This window comes from Leptinotarsa decemlineata, unplaced genomic scaffold (assembly GCF_025532065.1).
Source record: "Leptinotarsa decemlineata unplaced genomic scaffold, Ldec_3_MD MMD2_P_RNA_scaffold_14, whole genome shotgun sequence".
Taxonomy (NCBI): domain Eukaryota; kingdom Metazoa; phylum Arthropoda; class Insecta; order Coleoptera; family Chrysomelidae; genus Leptinotarsa; species Leptinotarsa decemlineata.
The window spans coordinates 6,559,432-6,577,787 of record NW_027412528.1 but is presented as its reverse complement, the minus strand read 5'-3'; the positions used below and the strand labels follow the sequence as shown (position 1 = coordinate 6,577,787).

The 18,356-nt window shown below is 32.9% G+C and overlaps 1 long non-coding RNA gene across 1 annotated transcript; it reads left to right on the top strand.

Annotated features, from left to right (window-relative positions):
- Window positions 1-233: 233 nt before the first annotated feature.
- On the top strand, window positions 234-14,209 carry LOC141483141 (uncharacterized). The gene is made up of 3 exons (XR_012465930.1): window positions 234-449; window positions 4,899-5,043; window positions 13,985-14,209. It is a non-coding gene; the product is annotated as an uncharacterized lncRNA (long non-coding RNA).
- The last annotated feature ends 4,147 nt before the right edge of the window (window positions 14,210-18,356 follow it).

Genomic DNA, 18,356 nt, shown 5'->3' with positions numbered 1-18,356 from the left:
GCTGGGTTAGTTGTTGTTTTTCCATTGGGTATATATATATATATATATATATATATATATATATATATATATATATATATATATATATATATATATATATATATATATATATATATATACCGCTGCGCCCCCCCCGACGAAGCTTCTGTCAGTTTGATAAAAGGAGCCTGGACAAATGCGCCCGAGTGGGAAGCAACGTCCATTCGTCCATTAGAGAGAGAGAGAGAGAGAGAGAAAAAAAAAAGCATAGCAGACATTTTAGTTTTTGATTTTCTGTGAAAGTGCATGATGACTTCCAAACAAAATTTCGTATTTAAGATTCCCGTTTTTTAATATTTTTTGATAAGTGGAAAGAGAATATATGGAATGGGATTACTGCTTTTTCTGGAAGATCGCAGGTTCTTTTGCTAAATTTCACAGAAACTTCAGCAATGGAATTTTATCCAGAGGTAAGATGGGGTATCTTTTTCAGTAACTTGAGATTCACTGAGATTTTATTGTAATGCCGCCTTCTGAATACAGAAGGCGGCATCATTTTTAATCTCAACTATGCATTTTTTAAAAACGTAATACAAAGCTTTTCCGAAATGATTCAGGAATAACACATTGTCAGTATTATCAAAACCATGTTCCTGCACCAAGAGGAAAAAAAAGTAAAGTGTATTGTACTCATTTTTCATTTGGTTTTAAAGATGCAGAGTATTTGAAAAGACGTGCTATTAAAAATCAAAAATGATCTACTACTATCCATTAACCAATTTTTGTTTTCAGGAGAAAACTGTTTCATACATGATTTTAAACTGGATTTTTAAAAGATTAAATTTGTCTGTTTACCTCAGTAGCTTTTGAGTTATAGCTCATCTAATACAAATACATTGTTCAAAGATTATAAAATTAGTTACATAAGGCAATAATCACAATAGTTTGAGGAACAAATAAAAAGACCTAGAGAGTTTAGTGAAAAATACTTATCAAGTCGGCCACTAGTGAAGCAAAGCTTCGACATTAATTGCTGAACAAGATTTGTTTGCCTTTCATTATAAGGCAACTACTTTGAAACCTGAATCAAAAAACAAAGCATTCGTGAATGAAAAGAGAGATAGAATTGCCTTTACTTATTCAGGTGTGTCTTTCAAGAAGAGTTCAGTTTAGAAATGAATTCGTGTTTCACTCCCAACACTACTGATGATATATATGTGAGTCAAAACAGCAACGTCTGAGGTTGGATCATGAATGCTTTGTTTTTGGAGTCTGGTTTCAAACAGTTGTCTCCAGGTGAACAAAGAAGATTCTTGTTCTGCAGTTGAATGTTGAAGCTCAGTTTTGTAACTTGACTGGCCTCTTATATCTTCTACATTCCTGGGTTCAGTCTTTTGTATATCCGACAGATGTCATCTCGCTTACTCATTCAGTGTGTTGGATTTTCATCTTTTCCAATAGCAAAATGTTGAATTCATTTGCCTATATTTGATTAATAAGAAAACCATTTTCACAAATTATAAACAGTGTTTCAGCCAAACCAGATTTTTTTTCAATAAATGTTTGTTGTGATTCTGTAATGTATTTCATCAGTTCGAACTTTCATTGTATAATATAATATAAATTGATTTGAAATCCCTGAAAGAATCTGTATAAAAATTGAAAAGATTAATCAAAAAATAACAATTTTCATTAATAACAATTAATAATAAAAATTAATAACAAAAATTGTTATTTTTCAGTCAATCTTTTTAATTTTTTTACAGATTCTTTCAGAGATTTCAAATCAATTTATGTTATATTAGACAATGGAAGTCCAAACTGATGAAATACACCACGAAACATTGTCAACCACTTTCAAACAAACGTGATTCTGTAAATTGGCATAACTTTTTTTATTTACTTGCCCATTGAAATAAATCAAACACCAAATATGAACTAAAGTTTACCACAATATTTTAGTGAAAGTCGCAACTATTTGCTTGAATAGTTTCTGAAATAAGAGTGCACAGATAAAAAGGACTCCTTACTTTAGTTATGTAAATTCGTGACCGGTCGAAATTTCTGAAAGTTTGGTATGTGTTGTACTCGACCTAGTAACTAAAAGTATCAATGGCCCCAACCAATCCCATGGCTAATTTTTTAGAGACAGAGTGTTGAATTTTCGGATTTATTTTTTTTTGTAAAAAATTGGATTGGATTTCTGTTGCATACAGGCATTCACTACATGTACTCTTAATAAATTAGTGGCTATATATGGTTAAAAATATTTATAGATATTCACAAAGTGTGGCTCTAATCTCCAAAATATTTAAGGTGGTTTATTTATACTTAGGAAGGTATTCTAATTTGAGAGAAGTACAAAAGCCATGAACAATCTGTGTTCTAAAAATTTTCCCCGTCAAATGTAACTATTTTCTCACAAAAGTTTTTGAGATACAAGCGGATAAAGTGGAGAATTACAGAATTATAACAATTGTCATTTACTGAACCAAAATGATCAGTTTTTTCTTCACATTGAGAAGCTGGATTGTTTTCATGTTGCACTCATGACTCTGAATGTAAGTTTTGTTCAGATGTACAAGGAAAGGTTCAGCTAAAAGGTGAATGTTACCAATAATGTGATGTCACATTCAGTTGTGTCATCTAACAATTTATAAAAACTTGAAAGACAATCCTCTCAATACTTGATACTGAAAGAGCTCTGTAGAATCAAAAATCAATAACCTGGTTGCTTGGAATTTTTACCATTCATCTGTAAACATTGATGGATCTACTACATGATCAGTGGTGATTTAGCAGATCAATATCTCCTAAGATAAGACAAAGTAATAATAATAATAAACATCTTCATTATTTCCACTTATTAGACACTATTTTATTTTCATCTAAATATAATTCAGTATAAATGAAAATAAAAGCCGGAGGTTACTTTTTGTAGAAACAGGTCTCTACAAAAAAATTCTTCCACTGTAGTCTTTGTATTGATTTCACAAATAGATATTGTTATTCATTTTCAGAATTAATGGTATCAAAATAATGAAATAAAGTTTTTCTTTGTAGATAATATGGGGTTTCATCCGTAATAATCCCACGAAGGAGATTTGCACTATTTAGATGTCTTCTATTAGCTCTAACATTTACGAGTTCCAAAAAATAAGTCAGATATTCAAGGATAAATATAATTTATTTATTTATTTAACGGGCAGCACCCAATATACAAACATGTTATTACAAAGGTGTACATAAATACTTATGATTAAGATCAGTATTAAAACTAAACCTAAGAAATTAAACTTAAAAATTAAAAGTGAACCCAAGGACTAACCGAGGACAATGTGATATACATATACATACATGTATATATACACACTTACACACACCATATATACAAACACACCCATATATATATATATATATATATATATATATATATATATATATATATATATATATATATGTCGGAGACGAAACAATAGTTGGAACTTTCCCTGGAAAAACCTTTCATCTAGACTTTCATTGCAGTAGTATTTAAATGATAAAATTCAGAGTAGTTGTTTATGACTCAAGCCGATTATGTTTTGCCAGGCTTATAGCGGTATACCTGGGTCCGAGGTGAGACATCTGGTCACTAAACGTAGCCACGGTCACAGGATAGATAGTTTAATAAGAAAAGTATAAGGTAGACAGTTTGGGATGTTTGATAATTTTCACCTGGGAATGCCAAAGGGTATGAAGTGAGGTACCGGGGAGTGCGAGTTGAACCTCGAACGAGAAAGGTCGAGATCCTGCTGACCGTGGATTCGTTATCGAACTTGTGGGTCTATAGTGATAAGTGCTGGTTATATTTTCTAATAACGATCTCTTCAAAATGTTGTATGTCTCTATGTGGGGTGGTTATTGTTGTGGTAAAGAATAAAGAATAAAAGGGTAAGACCTCGTTAATCCTTAGCTCGCACAAGTTTCGACTTTCTTCAATAATAAAGGAGCTATTCCATCAGGTCCTGGGGTCTAATTGGTATAATTTATTCAATATGGATTCTAAGCTGAGTTACAGGAATTCATACTGATAGTTTTCTCATAATTGAATTCTAGTAATTGAGCATTCGCAGCGTCTTGTTTATAGATTGATTGGAACTGTCGTGCAAAGCCATCAGCAATTTCATTTCCTGTTATACATGATTGTTCTACTAAATACATTGTATAAGGTAAGCCATGATTTCTTTCTCTTTTGGTTAGCAAAGTTCTAGAAATGCTTAATGTTCCTACCTACGTTATTTTCCACCCCTTTTATATAGTCAACATAACATTTTTTACTCATTATTTTATACTGTTTTCTTAGTTCAGAGAAAATCAAATAATCATCCCATCTGAAAGTAATTTTATAATTTCTATGAGCTTTTTTCTTTTCACGTATCAAATATTTCATATCATTACTAAACCAGCAAGGAAATTTTGGTTTGCTACAGCGAATATTAGGAATGAAATTGCTTATGCCTACATATAAAATATTAGAGAAATTTTCTGTGGCATGATTGATATCTGTTATTAATTTTGTCTAGCTGATAGTCCATGTCTACAGTGGACAGGTAAAAGTTAAGTCCAATGTAATCTGCTCTCTTGAAGTCGAAGTAAAAGTTGTCGTATTCCAGATTGTTGAAATCTTTGTTAGAGGTAGTTGTTGAAACTGGGGCTAGGTGATATGGATGACAAGGCAGCAAACAGTCGTCAGCAATTTCAACCGTGATTATATCATTATCATTCATGAATATCAGGGCTAGTAGATATATATGTATATCAACTCAGGCCTAGAAATGCAGGGTTTTTGTCATTATATAACGGAATGATCTTATTGATGATCATATAAATGGAATGTATCAGTCATATTGATTTTGATCAATATATTACCTGTTTTTCAGGTAACTGGCTTCCCAAATTTGAAGATCTGTACTGCTTACATTCTGAAGTGGATGAATGGATTAATTCATAGCGCAGTTAGTTGTAATTGGAGAGCTGTCAATTAGACCATCAATGGAATCTATGCATATTCTTCAATTGTAGAAGGTAACTATTTAATAATTTGTCAGGCATGTAAGCTATTTGCCTAGAAAATTGAATTTAAATCTGTACATTTTTCTGGGGTATGGGGGTTGAGTTATGAAAAACAGATTTCAACAGATTTCTCATCTTGGTCAGATCAAATTGTTCTAAGGAATATACACCGTTGAACTTGAAGCTCCTGAAATCTAATATATAAAAATGAATTGCTGTTGTTGGGTCTTGCTAAAACTCGAAAACGGCTGGACCGATTTGGTTCATTTTGGCTTTGAATTATTTCATTGTAATCCCAATGATTTTTTTTTTCAACAAATTTAAAGAAATATACATAAATGTGTCGTTAATCTTGAAAAAAAATGGTTATATTTAAAAAGAAAACGGCAACAACATTACATTAACCAAAAAAATATATTAATCAACCTGTCAAAACAAAGATATGACAGATCTACAAAGACATTATTAACCTTAACTGTAACAATTTGCTTGCTGAAAAAAATTCTCGACCAATCGTGAGATATTTTGCGCTTATTTCTAATGAGGAACTTCATAAAAACAAAATAAAAATAACTAAAATATTGTTTTTGCAAAACAAACTTCCAGTAAACAACTGTATGAAAACCAAAAAAATAACGAACGTTATTTCAATGTTTAACAAAATACATGATTTAAGAAGATATTATCATAACTTTGATCTTTATTTATGTAATAGAAATATTAAAGATTAGCATAAAGAACTTTGTAAAATTCCAAATGATGTTTTTTTTAAATAAAGTAATTAACCCCTTCTTCTTCTTTTCGGAAATAGCTTTTTTTTGTTTTGCAGCACTTTTTCTATTAAATGAAAAGGAGCAATGCAGACGGCAGCTCTTCGTCGGTTGGCACTATGGGTTCCTTTACAAACAAAACTATATCATTGTATAGTAATTGACTGGTCAAAAATAAGAGGGGCGCCACTGCAACTTTTAAAATGTCTATATCAAAGAGTACTTACTTGGAAAGTTGAGCAACTGAATAATGACTAAATAGGTGTTATACCCAAAACTAAGAGACTTTACCATAAGATGTTATCAAATTGATAAATGTTAATTAATAAATAAATAAAACATAATTAAACATACAAACATTTAATATGAATAACTCTTCAATGGTTCAGAGTAAAAGTTCTCAGAAATAATACGTGTGATTCTAATAATAATATTCAATATTAGTTACTTCGAGAGGTTAATTGATTAGGCAGAAGATGTTTTAGGAAATCAATTTTCCCAGTGCATAGTACAATGTGGTGGTTTACATATGATCGTTGAAAAACATACTTCAACCTGAGTGTATCTAGATTGAATGTACATTAATAATTAAAAATTTAAATGGTAGGATTTTATCCTGTATAAAAAATATAAGTGAAACCTGTTCCTCTGGCGACAGTCCTTTGAAAACTCAGTACGGAATCCCACTCATCACTGGAGTGATGAGTGAAGCGATAATACGATAGCTTTACTTCTCTCTGGAACCATAATACCAAATACCAAAAATGTCCTTAAGATGTAGACGTGGGGTTAAACCAAAGCTTGGGAGATAACCAACCAGAACAGAAACCGTGACAATTCCCTGGATGAAAATCCTCCAGGTACAACAACCCTATAAATGTTTTTTCTAGAAACTGTCCTATATTGTCGCCAGCAAGAGAATAATGAAAAGTTGGAAACTCACCCTCCGTGAAGGGTTTTATCTCCACTAAGAATTATTTAACAAATTCAGGATTCGTCAGCTGAACAAAACCAAAAACACCTGTATGGCAGACACCTGTAGCTTCCGCAAAATCTACCATCATAACTGATCTTCTTCTTCTTTTCGGAAGATAGGGTACTACCGTTTTGACCTACCAATATTTGCATGTTCCATGCATAACGGACCAATCTGAACAGATTAAAGTAATGGTACAGACACCCCCTAAAGCTAAATTGGCTACACTGACGAAAAATGAAACAGTTGACAGTCGAAATGTCATCAAACAGCTGACAATTGAACGGAAATACCAAAAGAAAATTTCAGTTTGAAGACACTCCTTGTGAACCTTATAAATAATCAAAACACAGACATACATATGAATCACCCACGAAAATTCCATTGAAGACAAACATCGGACGCCAAATGAGTAGGATATTTTCTTTGAAGTAATTTTATTTACCTACTTTTAATCATTTTAAGATCAAGACTGGTACACAGTAAAACAAATCACACTTTCCACAGGAAGCAGAAATACAAGCTGTAACTTTGCATTACAAATAATGACACCATTGCTCGCTGGTGAGCGCTGCGCTCATGTTCACCTATTACCATAGATTATTGCATGAAATGACACAAATATGAAAAAACCCACTACAACATTTAGGTAAAAAAATATTTTATATTCTAAAATAAAAACAAATATTATTTCAATATTTAAGTCTGAAAAAAAAAAGAATAAACAAAAGGTAATCAGTAGCAATAAAAAATATTATCCTTACTCCGAATCAGATTGAACACAATGAGCGCAATAGGTAAGGGTGTGTTCCTTACAAATAGGTTTCTGGCATTTGGCACATTTAACACTTGTCTTTCTATTTTTCTTTTTTGGGCAATATGTACACTTTGGTCTCCCTTGAGGCCCAGTTGGGTTGTCATCTTGTTCATTTATTGGAAGGATTCCTAAATAATTCTTCATTTGCAAGCTTAGTAGAGATGGCAAATTTTGATTAAGACGTTTCCTCATGTGGTTTTGTACCAACTCCCTTGCCAAATATTTCAAATAGAGTCGTTGCGGCATATTCAAATGTACGTTGTTTGACCGTAAAATAATGAATCCATTTATACCAGCAATATTGAGCATTGATAAAAATACTGTCAAAGGCCACCTACAAGTAATCCTGGCTACAGAATAAATAGATTTGAGTTGGTCCACTGTATCGACTCCAGTTTTATTTCGATTATAGTACATAATCACTTCAGGCTTGCAAGCGTCGCCTGTACTTTTATCGATAGTGTCATCCTCAGGAAGAGTAGACAAAAGTAAGACATTTTTGTTTTTTTTTGGAACATATGACACTAGCAGGCAATCTTGTCCAAATCCAAACATACTGCTAGAGATGGGTCTTTGTTTAGTTTCTGAAAACGAAGGTGGAATTTGACGTTTATTCTTTCGAAGAGTTCCTACCAAAGTGAGCCTATAATTCTTGAGTAACTCAATAGCTAACGGAATTGATGTGAACCAATTGTCGCAAGTTATGTTTCGTCCCGAGTTGTGGATTGGCTGGGATATGCGAAGTACAATACTTCTTGAATCATTATCCATTCTAAATGGGCTTGCCGGTTGCTTTCCTGCGTAATTTTCCATCTTTATGGTATAAAAAATACGGCTATCAACTAATGAAAAAATTTTGATACTGTACTTACTCGGCTTATTTGGAATATATTGCCGAAAGCCGCATCTACCCCAAAAAGCCTCCAACATTTCATCAATTGTGCAATTTGTGCCTGGTGTATAGCAAGCTTGGCAATCATCTTGAAGCATATCGAATACTTGCCTTATCGGTGTCAATTTATCCCACTTTTTTCTTTCTAGTCTTGTTCTAACGTCGTCAAATTGAAGAGCTCGTAAAAGTAAATAGAACCGATTCTTCGACAGTACCATTCTGAAAAATTCTGGAGCAGTTGAATCCGTCTTCCATAAATCAGCCAAACTGGTATGATTCGACTTGAGAACCCCTGCCATGTATAATATGCCAAACATGGCTCTGATTTCATCGACATCGGTATCCAAAACATTTCGAAGACGTGTGTATTTGTCATGAATACTTTGGAGGTATATATATATGTGAATATAACAATATCTGTAACCATTTGATCAGTAATCAACATGTTCCATGTCTCATAGACAGACCGAGCATTTTTTGCGTGTGGTTTAACACCTGGTAACTTGTAATTATATTTTGAGTTTTTGTTCGACTTTATCTCTTTGTATGATGAATTTTCTAGAGAGTTTTCCCATCTTTCCCCACGTAATTGGGACCATCTTTGGACCAACGGTGAAAAGTTGGGTAATCTAATTCATCCGCAGTCATGTTCTTCTTCCACATAGTCTTCATCACTTTCTTCATCATCAAGTTCCTCTTCTGGGATCTGATTTTGCATATGTAGCAATTCTTTCTGTTCCAGTTCTTCAAATATTTTCAAGAGCCTTGCTTCCTCTTTCGGATCCATTATAAAAATACTTTAATCACCCTATAAAATTAACATATCAATTATATTTCCTCACTGAACAACATTCTCTCATAGAACTTACCAAAAATAATACTGTCACTGTTACCCGCAAGTGAGCGGATCGCTCATTTATTACTTCAAATGAATATCGAATTAAACTAGATACATTTACTATGGCCTAAGTGAGACTGACTGACTTGGAATAGCTATTTGTATAACAAGGGAGGAAAGTGTTACTTTTCCTCCCGAGAATGAAGTTTACTGCCCGACGCGTAGCGGAGGGCAGTAATCATTCAAGGGAGGAAAATTCACTTTACCCCCATGTTATACATATGATTTTTCCGCCTCCCTCAAATTTTTAAATAATTTATTTATGAAACTACCAAAAAATAATTCATTTATGAAACTTACAAACAAAATTTATTAAAGAACTAAAACTGAGAAGTAGGTACAGTATAACTCATAGGGACGGTATTTTCATACTTGCATCCTACATATTTTTAATTTCTGCTAGAGTAATTATTTATAGTGATGTTAAACATGCAGTTTTGAGCAGTGGTTATTTGAATACCACTAGAACTGAGAGCTGGATCCAACGCAGTTTTCGTGATATTTTCACTAACTATATTATTATACAGCTGGTATCCCTCGGAAATATTCGTACTTGGCTGATTACAATCAGTTTCATTAACTTTAGTGACTCCCATAATTAGGTTCGAAATTTTTTGCTTTTTATGCAAGAGATTGCTGCACATATTCTTCAGCGATATTTGTAGACTTCCAACCTCCGTGTTGCTTTAAAGTAAGAATGTCTCCTCCAGAATTTGCAAGTAAACTTGCAGGCATTAAGCAGTTTTAAAAATTCTGCAATTTTTGTAGGAATTTTAGCTATAGTATTTTTCCCAACCATTTGGTTGATATATTTTCCTGCTCTATAGCAGACAAATAAACGTGTCTGATCTATTTTAGGGCGTAACGATATATATTTTCTATAAATATCAATATAATTAGGGTCATTCCTCTGTGAAGCATTGATTACAAACGTTCTCTGAATATTTGTTTTCGAACAAACTGTAGTGGCCATTTTAAGGAGCTCGTCACACCTGCATGCTCCTGAAATTCCGAAAATGAGGAGAACCTACAAAACAAAGAAAAATAATAAAAAAAAAAGAAAAAAAACTCGACGCTGGAATTCGAATCAAAAACTACAAGGCCGTCATGAATAATGAGTGGTGTACCAACTCACTGCGCTATTGAGACTACTTTTGCGGAATCATAAACATAGCATAAAACTTTAGCTCTATTATAATATTTAACTTTTATTTTTAAAATATATTTACTTCTCGAAAATATCTTACCTTCATTAATAAATTATTATTATCGGGGGCTTCTAATAAAAATTTATTTAGTTCCTCTCTTGAGAAGGTTTTTGCCTTATTATGTTTATATCCTTGGTTTTGCCTTTTCAAGAAAGCAATATGAAAAAATCGTTAAATTAAAATATCTACTAATTTATACCATATTGCAAAATACAGGTTGTTCTATAAATAAACGGTAAACTTTATATTTATATAATGGAATATAGTTTAGGTTGTCAATGCCGTATAAATTATTTCATTGATTATGTACCATGACGTCACTTTTACTTTTCCTCCCTAGTGAGGAAAAGTACGACTTTGTTCCCTACAATGAGGCCAGGAAATGTATACTTTGGATAGAGGTAGGCGGAAAAATATGATACCCTAGATGGATACGCACATTGTTGCCAAATTGTGTGAGTTATCGCATATTTTAGAAAAAAGTGAGCGCCGCGCTCACCGTGCGGTAACGCAGGATTTAAAAAACAAATAGGACTATAACGTATGCAGTTTCAGTGAGAACAAGTTGAAATCAGAAGGGTTATGAATTATTCTGATGGTGAATCAAGAACTTATAATTTTCCTTGTACTGACAACCGTCGAACACCAATAGGGCTTTTCTGTGATCTAATTAGGGCCTTTGACTGCGTTCCTCATGAAGCTTTACTTAAAAAACTCTGGCTGGTAGGAATTAGGGGTACAGCGGCAAAATGGTTTACCTCATACCTGTCAGATAGAAGTCAATTCGTTCAAATATCTCATAATGAACCAGATGGGCCAATAAGTAGGTATCGCTCAGGACATGTAAGGATGGAAGTAGGTGTTCCGCAAGGTAGCGTACTAGCCCCAATACTGTTTTCACTATACACTGCTGATCTAGTTGAATATATACCAGACTACAATATAACTATGTACGCGTTTTATAATATCAATGTTAACACCAGTTATTTTTGTTGATATATCTGGATTATTGAAAAAGCGCCTTGCAGTATTTCCGTCATTGGTACTTCCAAAACTGGGCTTTGGTTTATCTACCAATAGACCTAATTCATGTCGGAAGTGATTTTGGATACCTTTTTTTGTCGTCGCTACAATTTGCTTGTTTTTCTTTCCACGGGCTTGCCATATCTTCAACGGTAGTTTATATGCAAGGTGTAGTAGACATTCGAAAAACCGCTTTCTTGCATGAAGCACAGATAGGCCAAATTCCAATCTAGTTGTGTCCAGTTCGGTTGCAAAGGAGATTTTTTCAATATTATTGAAATCTTTGCATGTGAGACCACAGATAAAACATCTTTGTGTTGATGTAGTTTCCGTGAGTGCATTACACACCCTGCCGTCAATCATTGTGAGTAGCAATTTGAAAATTACCTCAATATGGGTGTTATTGAATTAATATGTCAGTGGCCGCAATTGCTGTATTTGTGCATCTATATATTCTCTTTCCCGTCTGGACAATTCTTGGGTTTTATGTTGGAACTGAAATCTTATTGGTCTACAATACCGTGTAGAGGAACTTCTTGTGTTCTGCCAAACAATAATTTCCTGTTGCTCTGAGGTTTTTCCGATATCAGTCTAATAGGTACAAGAGAGGAAATGAAAATATTTGCATCTCTGGCATTCAGATCACTGTCGAAATTTTGTTTATATTCTGCTTGTCCTGATCCATAAAAACCCCACTTACAAATTAAAATCAATTTCTGAAAAGTCTTGGGTGTCTTGCTACTCAAAACTGCGTGCTGAACATCTAGGAGGATTGAAGCGGTATGATTGAGAAGAGCTTGCAGTTGTACTTCGGCAGAAGTCTCAGTTTCTATAATGCTGTCCTTATTAGGATACCATTCCTTTTTCGCCGCTTGGATCTTCTTATAGGATGGAAATCTCTCCTTATCTTGCTCTCTTATTATATTATATTGGTGTCTTGTCAATCGGGCTTCCATAGCCAGAGCCTCTGCTCCTGTGAGTTGTCGCTTTTTAGGTACAGTATAAGACTTGAAAGCAGTTTTATACTTCTTCCCTTGCGTCGGAGTTGTTTGAGTGACATCCTTCACCACACTTGCTGCTGCAACTTGACCAAAACATCGCTAACTCATATGAGAGGCGAAAGATAATTCTTCGGACGAGAAGGTTTTTCTTAGGGACTCCGTTTTTTGGAGTTTTGTTCTCTCTGAAGATGCACTGAAAGTAATTTGAGGTCTACCTGATTTCTTAGATGAAATGATAAAATTCGGAAAACTTATTGAAGTATTTCATAACAAATCTGTCATGAATTCGATTAGATCTCCGCCATCTTTCCTTGAAATCCAGGGCAAAGAACGACATTTTTTAAGAAGTGCAGGTAAACCTTATTTTGGACACTTTGTACGCATTTTGACGAAATTTTTCCAGGCGTTAACTCGCTCTTCTAATTTTGAATAACCATAACCATTCATTTTATTGAATAATTTCCTTTTAGTTATACATATTTCTGAGGAACCCGCTCCTAGAAATAACAAAAAACGATAACTCTCAAACTGACAATTGGCATTGTTAATTTTAAATGATATTTTCTGCAAATAGAGCAAATAAATGCAACATTTTTTTGTTATTATGTGATTACATGCTACAAAGATCATTCGGAAATGATAATTAGAAACATGATTTGCTCTAATTACAACTAAAATCATAATTGAACTTTGAATTATTAAAAAAAATTGATCCTCTTAGTGATTTCGGTAATACTTTCAAAATTGCTTGCATATCAAACAAATTATTATCATGAGTCAATAGACTAACCTGTGTATAAACACTTTATGTCAAAATCAAATTTTCAATAACGAACACACCAGAGTTCTAACAACACAAATTTACGATGCAATGGTTTGACAACTTACACAGCTCTCTCTCTCTCTATTCAACAGAGCAACGTTTCCAAAATTGTCCAAAAGTCCTTCTTAACTAATTGTGATTTCATAGTGTTTTTATCAGTCAGATGAAGGATTTGAATTCCTTGTTTTATGAAATATTTGGGAACAAACAAAACCCGGGCTGGTGGACTCGGACAGTACTTCAGGTTCCATTCGATCATGGCCTACTAGCCCGGATTTTGTTCCTTTCAATCATGACCTTGGCCGTGAAAGTCTATGTTCATATATTATTCATATATATATTTTTCAATGAGAAATATGTTTATAAATTATAATATATCTTTTTTGTCTGTACTGTGCCAAAACAGTAACATTTCTATTCAAATTTAGTATTTCCCCCATAAAGATTTCATCTGCGATTCTAATTTTAAGGGGGGGGAAAACCCAAAAATGTATATAGGACTTATATCAGTGAAGTAAATTCAATTGAAATATTTTTTTTTTTAGAATTCCTGCACAAGAACTGATGAGATTGTCAGCCTATAGTACAGAATGAAACATCAACATGGAGATACACTTCTGGATGATGTAGGTGGTAGTATATCGAGGATGCAGATGGGTCAATTGGAATGTAATTTTCTTTTTCATTATTGTGAATATTTTATCTTGATCTTAGTTGGACCTATTTATTTACCCATGTAAATGATTGAAATAAAAGTACATGAAATTGTTTGGACGTCACTACATCGTTCAAAGAAAGATATTGTCAAATATTGGATCAGGAATCAATTTATAACGTTTCCTCTGAGGACCAATATTGTCACAGCCAATATATGCCTAATATCTTCAATTGTGGGAGGAGGGATTTTTATGTGCGCAATCCGATTCTGTAGTGAAAAAGGAATTATAAGAGATAATTTTTCATTGTTCCAACTGGTGAAACTGAAAATGAAATATACCTGTTTGTATAGCTAATGTTATTTTTCCAAAATTTTGAATTGCAAAATTCATCAATTACTCTCGTGTGCTTCCATGAGTTTTCAAAGCCAAATGTTTCACTTATCAGTATGTACCTAATTCAATATTATTGAAAGAATTATAGCAGTATATGAAAATGGACTAACCATTACTTTTTAGTATGCCCCTTCTCACTCTTTTTTCTTCTCTTCATCAGTTGACAATGACAATCTGTTGAAATCACAAGATACATGGTTTTCTTTCAGGAAAACAGGTTTGAAGTATTGTATTGCTAATATTTTATATTTGTTATGTATAACATTCAATCTTGTAAAATGGAATATGTGGGTCACACTGAAATATAATTTGTTGAATGTGTCTTCAAATCGCAAAATACATGATTTTCTCTCAGAAAAATCGATTTGAAGTGTTGTGTTGCTAATATTCATTATTTGTTATGAAATATAACCCTCGTTCTTATAAAATTTAATACTGAAATACAATTTGTTGAATAAGCGTTTGAATCTCAAGATACACGATTTGCTTTCAGAAAAACCGATGTAAAGTGTTGTATTGCTAATATTTTATATTATGAAATATAACCCTCGATCTTATAAAATGGAATATGTGGGTTATACTGAAACTCAATTTGTTGAAAGTGTCTTTAAATCGCAAAATACACGATTTTCTTTCAGAAAAACCGACGTGAAGTGTTGTGTTGCTAATATTTATTATTTGTTATAAAATATAACCTTCGATCTTATAAAATGAAATATGTGGGAAATACAGTTTGTTGAATGTGTCTTCAAATCGCAAGATACATGATTTTCTTTTGTAACTTAGATTCGCCATAGATTCAGACATGCCTCCGCTTGCGTTCTTAACACAATTCAACACCACCCATTCTTTCAAACAGAGTGTTGAAAGATACATGTTTTTGAAAACTTTCAGTATTTTGCCATCTTGAGTTTGTAGCCTATATTGGAGAGGGTTATTTTGTCTACGGTTTTCAACAGTGGCTACAGTTCGTCTTTTTGGAGGTACCCAGATACAATGTGACTTTTGGTCACAACTCATTTTTGTAAAAAAAAAAAAATTCTCTGTCTTTTTGGCTAATCTTCTGGTAAACCTTTTTTGTTTTTTCACAATGTTTCGACTTGCATGTTGCTCCTATTTTTCTTTCTGACTCTGGCGCCCCCCTCATTCCTTTTTCACCTTTTGGTTTTGTCCAGCCCGTATACGCTTCTCCAAGTTCCCTTCTTCTTTTACTCTTAAAATCCATCCACTCCTTAGGATCTGCAATCTTTCTTTGCTTTTTCTTTACCCTTTCGTTATTTTCCCTGGTTACCCGTGTCTCTTCGTTTGTAATAATTTGTCCTTCATCTATGTCACTTTCATTTTCAGACTCTGGAAGCCAGTTAGGATCGTCTTCATTGATCTCAGTGTCTCCGTCTCCATCTACCGGTAATTGATGCGAGAAAGTTATGTCCTGCACAGAATAAAAAAATCACAAGGCTCTACTAACATTCAACATCAACATATGCACTCCTATAAAGACAATAGTATGTCTATCATAGACTTTTTGAATGTTCAATATCTAAAAGCCTTTTTTGTTCAAATTGACATTCCCGAAAATTCTCATTATCGATATTTGACATTGTTTTTCTAATTGTATCAATGCAAACCTGTATATCCTTTTGCTTTTCCAACTCAGCAAGATCATTTTATAATCTGTCGCCTCTATCTTGGATTTATGCGTCTCCAAAAGAAGTTCTAAGTCGGTTACTCGCTTTTTGAATTCAAATAATGCTTTGAATTTCGAAGTATCAGGTCAGGTAGGTGATTCGCAAATCTTCGACTGGAAAACTTAAATTTTTTCGAATGGAGTTTTACTTCGCCACGTCTTTTGGTTGAATTCTCCAATTCTGTTTCTTGTTGTTCTTCGTCTGAAATGACCGTTATAGAATGTAGGTTAGGCTCAGCTGCTTGCGTTGTCGCTAACCTTTCTCCAATAGCTTCGTAATCACAGATCAATTCTACGGGCAATCGATGTTTAACCATTGTTGATGATGGCCATGGATTCGCTAACATGATCGAGTGTCCATCCATCATTGAAGACATGCCCCATCACTGCATTAGATATCATTTGCACTTTTGATTGTTATTGACGATAATAAATTCACTTCACTGACATATTGAATATATTTCCACAACTACTTTATTTGGTTTTCAATAAAAACTATGAGCAGAATATTGCAAAAATTATATGAGTATATACTTCTTAGTATGCTGCTTCTCACTCGTTTTTCTTCTCTTCATCAGTATTCCTTCTGAAAAATTTTTTTTTCAGAAAAACGAAGTATTGTATTGCTTATATTTTATATTTGTGATAAAATATAATCTTTCATCTTATAAAGTGGATAATGTGAGTCATACTGAAAAATAACTTGTTGAATGTGTTTTTAGATCGCAAGATACACGATTGTCTTCCAGGAAAATAGATATGAAGTGTTATTGCTGATATTTATTATTTGTTATGAAATATAACCCTCGATCTCATAATATGGAATATGTGGGTTATATAGAAATACATTTGTTGAATGTATCTTCAAATCGCAAGTTACATGATTTTCTTCCAGGAAAATAGATGTGAAGTGATGTTTTGCTAATATTTTATATTTGTTATGAAATATAACATTCGATCTTATAAAATGGAATGTGTGGACCATACTGAATTACAATTTGTTAAATGCGTCTTTAAATCGCAAGATTCACGATTTTCTTTCAGAAAAACCGATGAGAAGTGTTGTATTGCTATTTTATTTTTGTTGTGAAATATAACTTTGGATCTTATAAAATGGAATATGTGGGTTATACTGAAATACAGTTTGTTGAACGTGTCTTCAAATCGCAAGATACACGATTGTCAGGAAAATAGATGTGAAGTGTTGTATTGCTAATATTTATTATTTGTTATGAAATATAACCCTCAATCTCATAATATGGAATATGTGGGTCATACTTGTGAATGTTTCTACAAATCGCAAGATACATGCTTTTCTTCCAGGAAAATAGATGTGAAGTGATGTATTGATAATATTTTATATTTCTTATGAAATATAACCCTTGATCTTACAAAATTCAATATGTAGGTCATACTGAAGTACGATTTGTTGAATGTTTCTTTGAATCGCAAGACACCTGATTTTCTTTCAGAAAAACCGATGTGAAGTGTTGTATTGCCAATATTTTTATATTTGTTATGAAATATAACCCTCGATCTTATAAAATTTAATATTCTGGTTATACCTACTGAAATACAATTTGTTGAATGTGTCTTCAAATCGCAAGATACACGATTTCTTCCAGGAGAATAGATGTTGAGTGTTGTATTGCTCACATTTATTATTTGTTGTGAGAAATAACCTTCGATCTTATAAAATGGAATATGTGGGACATTATGAAATACAAAATGATGAATGTGTTTTCAAATCGTAAGATACATGATTTTCTTCCACGAAAATAGATGTGAAGTGATGTGTTGCTGAAATTTATCATTTGTTATGAAATAAAACTTTCGATCTTATTAAATGGAATATGTGGGTCATACTGAAATACCGTTTGTTGAATGTGTCTTCAAATCGCAAGATACACGATTGTATTCCAGGAAAATAGATGTGAAGTGTTGTATTGCTAATATTTATTATTTGTTATGAAATATAACCCTCAATCTCATAATATGGAATATGTGGGTCATATTTGAATAAAATTTGTTGAATGTTTCTTCAAATCGCAAGATACAGGATTTTCTTCCAGGAAAATAGATGTTGAGTGTTATTGCTTATATTCATTATTCGTTATGAAATATAACCCTCGATCTTATAATATGGAATATGTGGGTCATACAGAAATACATTTGTTG